The sequence below is a fragment of the Carassius carassius genome, chromosome 17, assembly GCF_963082965.1.
Source record: "Carassius carassius chromosome 17, fCarCar2.1, whole genome shotgun sequence".
Taxonomy (NCBI): domain Eukaryota; kingdom Metazoa; phylum Chordata; class Actinopteri; order Cypriniformes; family Cyprinidae; genus Carassius; species Carassius carassius.
In genome coordinates this window covers 20,064,210-20,072,008 of record NC_081771.1, presented here as the reverse complement: position 1 = coordinate 20,072,008, position 7,799 = coordinate 20,064,210, and the positions used below count along the sequence as shown (strand labels likewise).

General features: G+C 39.4%; 1 long non-coding RNA gene across 1 annotated transcript in view; it reads right to left on the bottom strand.

The window, feature by feature from the left end:
- Positions 1-678: 678 nt before the first annotated feature.
- LOC132161292 (uncharacterized) overlaps positions 679-7,799 on the bottom strand; it is a 329,747-nt gene continuing 322,626 nt past the window's right edge. Inside the window, exon 2 of the long non-coding RNA XR_009438114.1 lies at positions 679-911. This is a non-coding gene — a long non-coding RNA (uncharacterized LOC132161292). The remainder of the gene's footprint in view (positions 912-7,799) is intronic.

The window sequence follows — 7,799 nt, the reverse complement described above, 5'->3', positions numbered from 1 at the left end:
AAACGAACAAAAACAGTACAAACACTGGAGAGCCAAGCACTGAAGCAGCCATGTGCGGCGCCATCTTGGATTTTGCCGAGTAAAACACAAGTGAGAGCGGCATCTCTTTCTAGTTGAAGTTTGTCATAAAGCTCTCTCCATCTAGAAAATGCAACACAGATATTAATCCTCGCTCTTTCTCTCCTCTTGTCCCAAACTCTTCTTGGTTCGTTTGGTTGGTCCGTATGCTTACGTTTACAAGGGCTCTCCTTGTCGACAGAACCAGCGGCAGACAGTAAACAATAACTATGTTCCATAAATAAGTAACACAATTCCCCATAAAACATGCAAGAAGAAGTAAATAAGGAACTGCTTGAAGCAAGCTAGTGGTTTGCTGGACGCTAGACACTACTTCCGCATTTGTCCACGAAACTGTTGTCATGTGGTTTCTACGTCAGTAAAGGCGGTCACAAAGGGTAACTAACGTCATTGACAGGTGACTGCACTGCCCCATGTCACTGTTTAGAATAATACATAATTTACAAGCAATTGAAAACATTATAGATATTGTTAGTAATCAGCTGGACAAAATATATAACACAAATCTAGTGGTTTTTGGATATTTTACTGCAAATATCTTACAAATTGTACCTTTAACCAATCAGACCTCCACAACTGACCAATGAAAGAAAACTGAAAGTGAAAGTGAAGTGACATTCAGCCAAGTATGGTGACCCATACTCAGAATTTGTGCTCTGCATTTAACCCATCCGAAATGCACACACACAGAGCAGTGAACACACACACACACACTGTGAGCACACACCCAGAGCAGTGGGCAGCCATTTATGCTGCGGTGCCCGGGGAGCAGTTGGGGGTTCGATGCCTTGCTCAAGGGCACCTAAGTCGTGGTATTGAAGGTGGAGAGAGAACTGTACATGCACTCCCCCCACCCACAATTCCTGCCGGCCCGGGACTCGAACTCACAACCTTTCGATTGGGAGTCCGACTCTCTAACCATTAGGCCACGACTTCCCTAGCAATGCAAATACTGCGTGAAATATTATTGGCTGAGTGAACTGGACCTGGAATTATTTTGACAATCAAAGATGGATCTTAAATTTCTTTCCAGTTTTATAACATTTAGCAATGTTAATGAAATAGAAATGGCCAGGAATTGGGTGCAAGATATTACAATAAATGTTCTAATAGCCTCGCTGTTAATTTTTTTATTAATTTTTATTTTATCTGGTGTTTGTTTTCAGTTCTGACTTTGTTTTTCATGAAAATTCACTTAAAAATGCATTCAAAGGCACTTCAATGGCTACAGTGATATGATAGATATTTAATTACATTGTCTGCAAATGTATTAAACTCATAGAATATAATGTAGTAATGTTATGGCAAATATTAAAATTTCATTATAGTTTTATATTTGTAATCTTAAGTATAGGTTTAGGGAATAGTGCAACTTACACACACACACACACACACACACACACACACACACACACACACACACACACACACACATATATATATATATATATATATATATATATATATATATATATATATATATATATATATATATATATCCAAGTAAACAATATATATAGGCCTATATGACCACATTAGGTTTAAGAATCATATGCTTTTTTGTTTGTTTAGATAAATTGTTCAGAAGGGTTTAAAGTTTAAATGTTATTTACAAAACAACCAAACACCTGATTCAGTTCTAATATTATGACTAAGTAGTATTCAATTGTAAAGAAATTACAGATTCATCTTAAAATCTTAAAAAATCTGATCTTGAAAAAAAATTGAAAGCCTATTTTACAGAGAGCTGCATATGTGCGAAGAAAATATCAAAATACAAGAGATTTAGCAAAACAAAGTAGCTACAATAACCATTTATGTAAAAAAAAAATACAGCAATAAAAAAAATCAAGGAAAGGTCCTGCACAAATCTGTTTTGAGACTCCTTTATGAAAGTGCATAATGATAACCTTTGACAACTTTTAATTCAGGTGCGAAAATAATATCTATAGCGCATGAGCCCAGAGAGATTTGAGCGTGCACAGGAAACAGTTTGAGTGAGAGGAGAGACACGTTTTAAGTGCGCGCACTCTCACCGGGCGAGAAGAGCATATATCGCATCCGGTTTTGTGCGAGAGTAATTCGCTCTCGACATTTGTCAGTAAAATAACGCCATATAGACCTTTATGAATAGACAATGTCGTAAATTAAGATCTGTTAATGTTGCACTGTATTTTATTTTAGGCATTTTTACAGTGTTGAGCATTTTAATTTAGGAATGCAATGACAAAACAGAAGCATTCAGATGAGACCTCGCTTAAACTCATCAGTTTTGTTGAGCGCGTGGAAGTTCGCTGACTGAGTCCCAGACTCTTGCGAATTCCCTTATCATAAACAACAAAGCACAGATGTATAAGTGAGAGATTCTTCTTTTCACAGTTTATACAGCTTCAGTGATTATAACGATAGTTTTGTTTTTTGAGAGTGCTTAAACGCGCGTTGGATCAATGTCATAGATAATGTGACTCTCTATATAACCTATAATTTATTCGCTGTTTGAATAGTCGTGGAAAGCAAACATCACATGATTATACATTTCTAACATTATTATTAAATTGTAATCTCGTTAAATACAAATTCGGTCCCATAAAAAAATTCATTTTGCCTACATGACACCTTTTAGTCAAACCCTGGAGTTGGTTAACCCTCCGCCTATCAAGCCTACACACAAAAAGCTCACAGGATATGGGGGGTAGCCATTGTCAGTTAAAGGCACATGCAAATATAAAGAGAATACCATGCCACTCGACTTCTTTATTGTGGACACCCAGTCACCACCTGTGCTTGGATTAAAAGCATGCTTAACTTGGACATGATTAAGCTGGTGCTGTCTGAATCCTTCCCAGAGAAATATTCTGAGTCGATTAAAGATAAATTTGCTGATGTGTAACAGGCATTGGTCGGTTTCCTGGAGAATGTAACATTCAGCTGGACCTGACAGCCATGCCAGTCATTCAACCACCAAGGAGAGTTCCTTTTGCCCTGCTGAAAGGCTGAAAGAGGAGCTGGACTCCATGGAGGAACAAGGTATCATTATGAAAGAGCCTTTCCAAAAATGGAATCAAACCAAACCCTCACAAGGTGGAGGCCATATAAGAGATGTCACAACTTAAGAATTGCACTGAACTTGAAACAATTCTTGACATGGTCAAATATCTTTCAATCTTTGCTCCAAGCCTTTCAGACACAAATGCACCTCTGAGACAGCTAATATGGCATGACAGTGAGTTTGTATGGAACAAACAACATGATGCAGCTTTTTAAAAGTTGAAAGACATCATTACCAGGCAGCCAGGACCTGTGTTGGCATTCTTCTACACAAGCAAAGATCACACACTGCAAGTGGATGCCTCGAAATATGGATTAGGTGTTGCTGCTGGAAGGTAAACCACTCACTCGCATATGCCACAAGGTCACAGAAATAAGCTATGCTCAGATTGAGAAATACCTCCTGGTTATCCTTTGGGGCTGCAAGAGATTTCATCAGTATGTTTATGGATGGCACATAACAGTGGAATGCAATCATAAACGCCTGGAAGCGATCGTCAGCCACTAACTGCAGTACCACCAAGACTGCAAAGGATGATTTGGCAGTTACAAAAGTACAGTTTTACCGTTGTACACATTCCTTGAAAAGATATTCCAGTGGCTGACATGCTGTCAAGAAAATCAATGCCTTGCACTGATCACAGCCTCAGTGAAGAGATGGATGTTCAAGTACATACTGTACTCAGCGCTCTCCCTGTCAGTGATGCGAAGCTTAGCAATATTCAAGAAGAAACAGAAAGAGATGCCCAAATGTCCACACTAAAGAGAGTGATCAAAGAAGTATGGCCTCCCAAAAGAAAGAGATGTAATACATAGAATATGCGGACAGGAACTAAAGTACAAACTAAATGAATGAAATAATGATTAACACCTCAGCTGATTAGATGGATACAATGACAACTAAAAAGTGGCGGGAAAACTGAACAAAGGAAAACAAGTGAATGAAAATAACCAATCAGAAGTCCATGAAAACAAAACTAATAGTCCATGAGGAACATTAACTAAAAGGCTACAACAGAAAAGTTATGAAAATAGTTAATTATTTGTATGACTACATCACAAAAAGTCAAGTCTTGTAAAAGCATTAGATTGAACTTTTAATTTTCATAAAAGTGTGTTGTCACTCTTCAACCCTGAAAAAAATTTGATTGCAGATGCCAACACTATGGAACCATCAAGACTTTCATCCGAGACTGCACCTGGATGCCTGTTCAGTGGCCAAGACATTGTACATAAATCTGACTCCAAAGAACAGAACGAGTGAGCAAATCCAATGCTGACCTATTTATACCTGGATGTCCGGTGTGTGGCCAGCTATGTATATTTTGCTTGCCAATTTAATTGCCCTTTTTTTTCTCAATGATGTCAGAGGTGTCTGGGCTCCCAAGTGAGGCCATCCTAGAATACTGGGAATTTAACACATCCCTTGTGTCGGAATTTAACACAACATCAAAGTGATCGATTGAAAGGGAACTGCCAACTAAGATAAATGAGAAGGTTATATAGCACATGGATTTAAAACTGTCTGGCTGCTACAAGTTCCATAATGACAAAACACATAGTTGGAATTAATGCCACTGTAACAGGGATATTTATATACTCATATTCTAGGCACACACTCATCTAGCTGTGCTGGATGAGCAGTGGATGGGAAAAATAGGGAAGGACCAAAGCTTTTATTAGTCCATGAAAGAGACAGAGGAGATGTCTGCCATACTTTTCAGCACTGCCATCGAGCCTGATTCACAGATACACACGACAAAATCTCCTGCAGCCTGTTATCCAAACGTATTTCTCTTGCATGAACGAACATCCTGTAGACAAACATGTGCATGCACACATGGTTGCTTGGGTTTTTTCTTTCTTTTTCAGGAAAGCAGATGGACAGGCACGTGTGCAAAAGCATCCATGCATAAAACAGAGATGTAGATAAATCCACAAATAGCACAGCATCAGTGTAAATAAAGGGTGCATGCCTTACAGCCCCAAACACTCTGACCTACAAGCATGACTCAAACATGCCCATTATGTTATATAAGAATGTACCGTTTAATCACCAGCCTGCCAGCTCTGATGGCCGTGCAAAGGGCAGCAATTCTTATTGAAGCAGAGAAAGTAGTCCGAAAAAAATATATATAAAAAAAAAATGTCATGGTAGAACCAATGAAGAATGTGATTGAGTGATTCAATAAACAGGACTTTGTGTGTGCATATAAAGAAATGTGGACAAAGACTATGAATTTCTTCAGAATGCAGCATATTCTTTAAAGTCATGGTCTTTTTTTGCCTAGATGATGGTCTATGTGTCACTTCTTTTCTTGACCATTTGAACTACCTTCTGCCAACCAAATGCCAACTCACTGATGCCCTACACTGATGGTGCAAATTGATTTCCTCTGTCTGATGGCTGCCAAATGTTCCACATTTACAAATGTCTAATAATAAAACACTTGGCCTGATGGTTACCAAATGTAGTAAGAGAGGCATATGTATTCTAGGATGAGAGGGAGGACATTTCTCTCTCTCTCTCTCTCTCCCTCTCTCTCTCGTTTGTGCGCATGCGTGGGCGTTTGCTGACTGAGCGGAGTGTGAATCAGAGCGAGACTGTCGGGTCTTTTCCCATTTCAAAGTGAAGTGAAGTGAGTGAAGTGAAGTGACATTCAGCCAAGTATGGGGACCCATACTCAGAATTTGTGCTCTGCATTTAACCCATCCGAAGTGCACACACACAGAGCAGTGAACACACACACACACACTGTGAGCACACACCCGGAGCAGTGGGCAGCCATTTATGCTGCAGCGCCCGGGGAGCAGTTGGGGGTTCGATACCTTGCTCAAGGGCACCTAAGTCGTGGTATTGAAGGTGGAGAGAGAACTGTACATGTACTCCCCCCACCCACAATTCCTGCCGGCCCGGGACTCAAACTCACAACCTTTCGATTGGGAGTCCGACTCTCTAACCATTAGGCCACGACAAAAGGTCTGTTTACTTAAGTGTTGTTTCTTTCACTGGGTTTATTTAAGCTTGTTGTGGTGTATGGTCACAAAGTACTGAAAATATTGTGGTGGGGGGTGGTGTAGCCAGTGGCTGCCATGGCGAATAATGAGACTGAGATTTATGAGCAACTCACCCGGCAGCATGGAATTAAAGTGCCGGTGGGAGTTGAGTGCTCGGTTGAAGAATGTGTGTTAGTGGTAGGAGAGGTCGTTGGTCACAGTAGTATTCGTTCCGCATCTCGAATGAATGGTGCTGTTGTGTTATTTTTGGACAAAGTTGAAAAAGTGAACAAAGTAGTTGCAAATGGATTAGTCCTCAATGGTAGTTTGATTAAAGTTTTTCCACTTGTTAATCCAGCGAGAAAAGTGTTGCTTTCTAATGTACCCCCTTTCATTACTGATGAAGCGCTGAAACGCGAATTATCTCGTTATGGACAGTTGGTTTCTGCGATTAAGAAAATCCCCCTAGGCTGCAAATCTCCGTTGTTGAAGCACGTCGTGTCTTTCCGTAGACAAGTGCATATGATTTTGAGGAGTGATATTGATGAATTGAATATTACTTTTAAATTTAAAGTTGATAATTTTGATTATCTTATCTTTGTAACAACTGAGAGCATGAGATGCTTTGGATGCCGGATGGTGGGGCACTTGGTACGCGCTTGTCCAGAAAGAAACGCGTCACAGGTTTCAGAGGTTGAAAGAGGATCTAATGAAGGTCAGAGTTTGGAAAAAGAAAGCGAAGTTGGTGGGGTTTCTGTTTTGAGTGTGGACAAAGAAGATCTAGGAAGTGGAGTAAAGAGTAGTGAGAAACGAGTTCAAAAAAATGATGAGACAATGGATATTGTCTTTGATGAGTTGGAGGGTGAAATACTTAAAGAGGATGAAGAGGTATTTAAAGTGCCGGCAGTGAAGAGGAAGTCGAATCTTTGTGAGATGGAAAATACATCAAAGAAAAAAGCACATGATGAGATTGTTACTGAAAGTTCTGGGGAAGTTTCGAATGTAAGTGAAGTGTCGGGCTCAGAAAGTGAGCGAGATTGTTCTGAAGTTGAAGGAAATATGAGTAAAGGTTATAGTGGGTACAGTTTGGAAAGAATGAAACAGTTTCTGCAGCGTACAGAAGGAATGAGGAATGTGGAGGTTATAGATTCTTTTCCTGATCTTTCGTTATTCATTGACTCAGCAAAAATGCTTATGAAGCAGAAAGGTGAAGTATGTTTGTCGAACCCTGAAGTGTATCGTTTAAAAAAGATTGTGCAAAAGGTGCGTCCTCAGACAATGCATAATGATTTGTCACAAGAATAATGGAGTAATGTGTATTTGTTCTCTTGTGCTTTTTTCATCCCTCATAATGAGTAATTTTAAAATATCTTCCCTGAATGTAAATGGGGCGAGGGATGTAAACAAAAGAGCACAAGTTTATGAGCTAATGAAACTTAAAAACATAGATGTTATGTTTTTGCAAGAGACACACAGCACAAAGGAAAATGAAGTTGAATGGATGAAGGAGTGGGAAGGAAAGATTGTTTTGAGTCATAAGACTGCTCTTAGTGCTGGGGTGGCTGTTTTATTCTCAAAGACCTGCCTACCAATATCTTATGATGTTGTTGAAGTAATACAAGGCCGTTTAATTAAGATAATAGCAAAGTTTGAAAATGTTACTTTAGAATTGATAA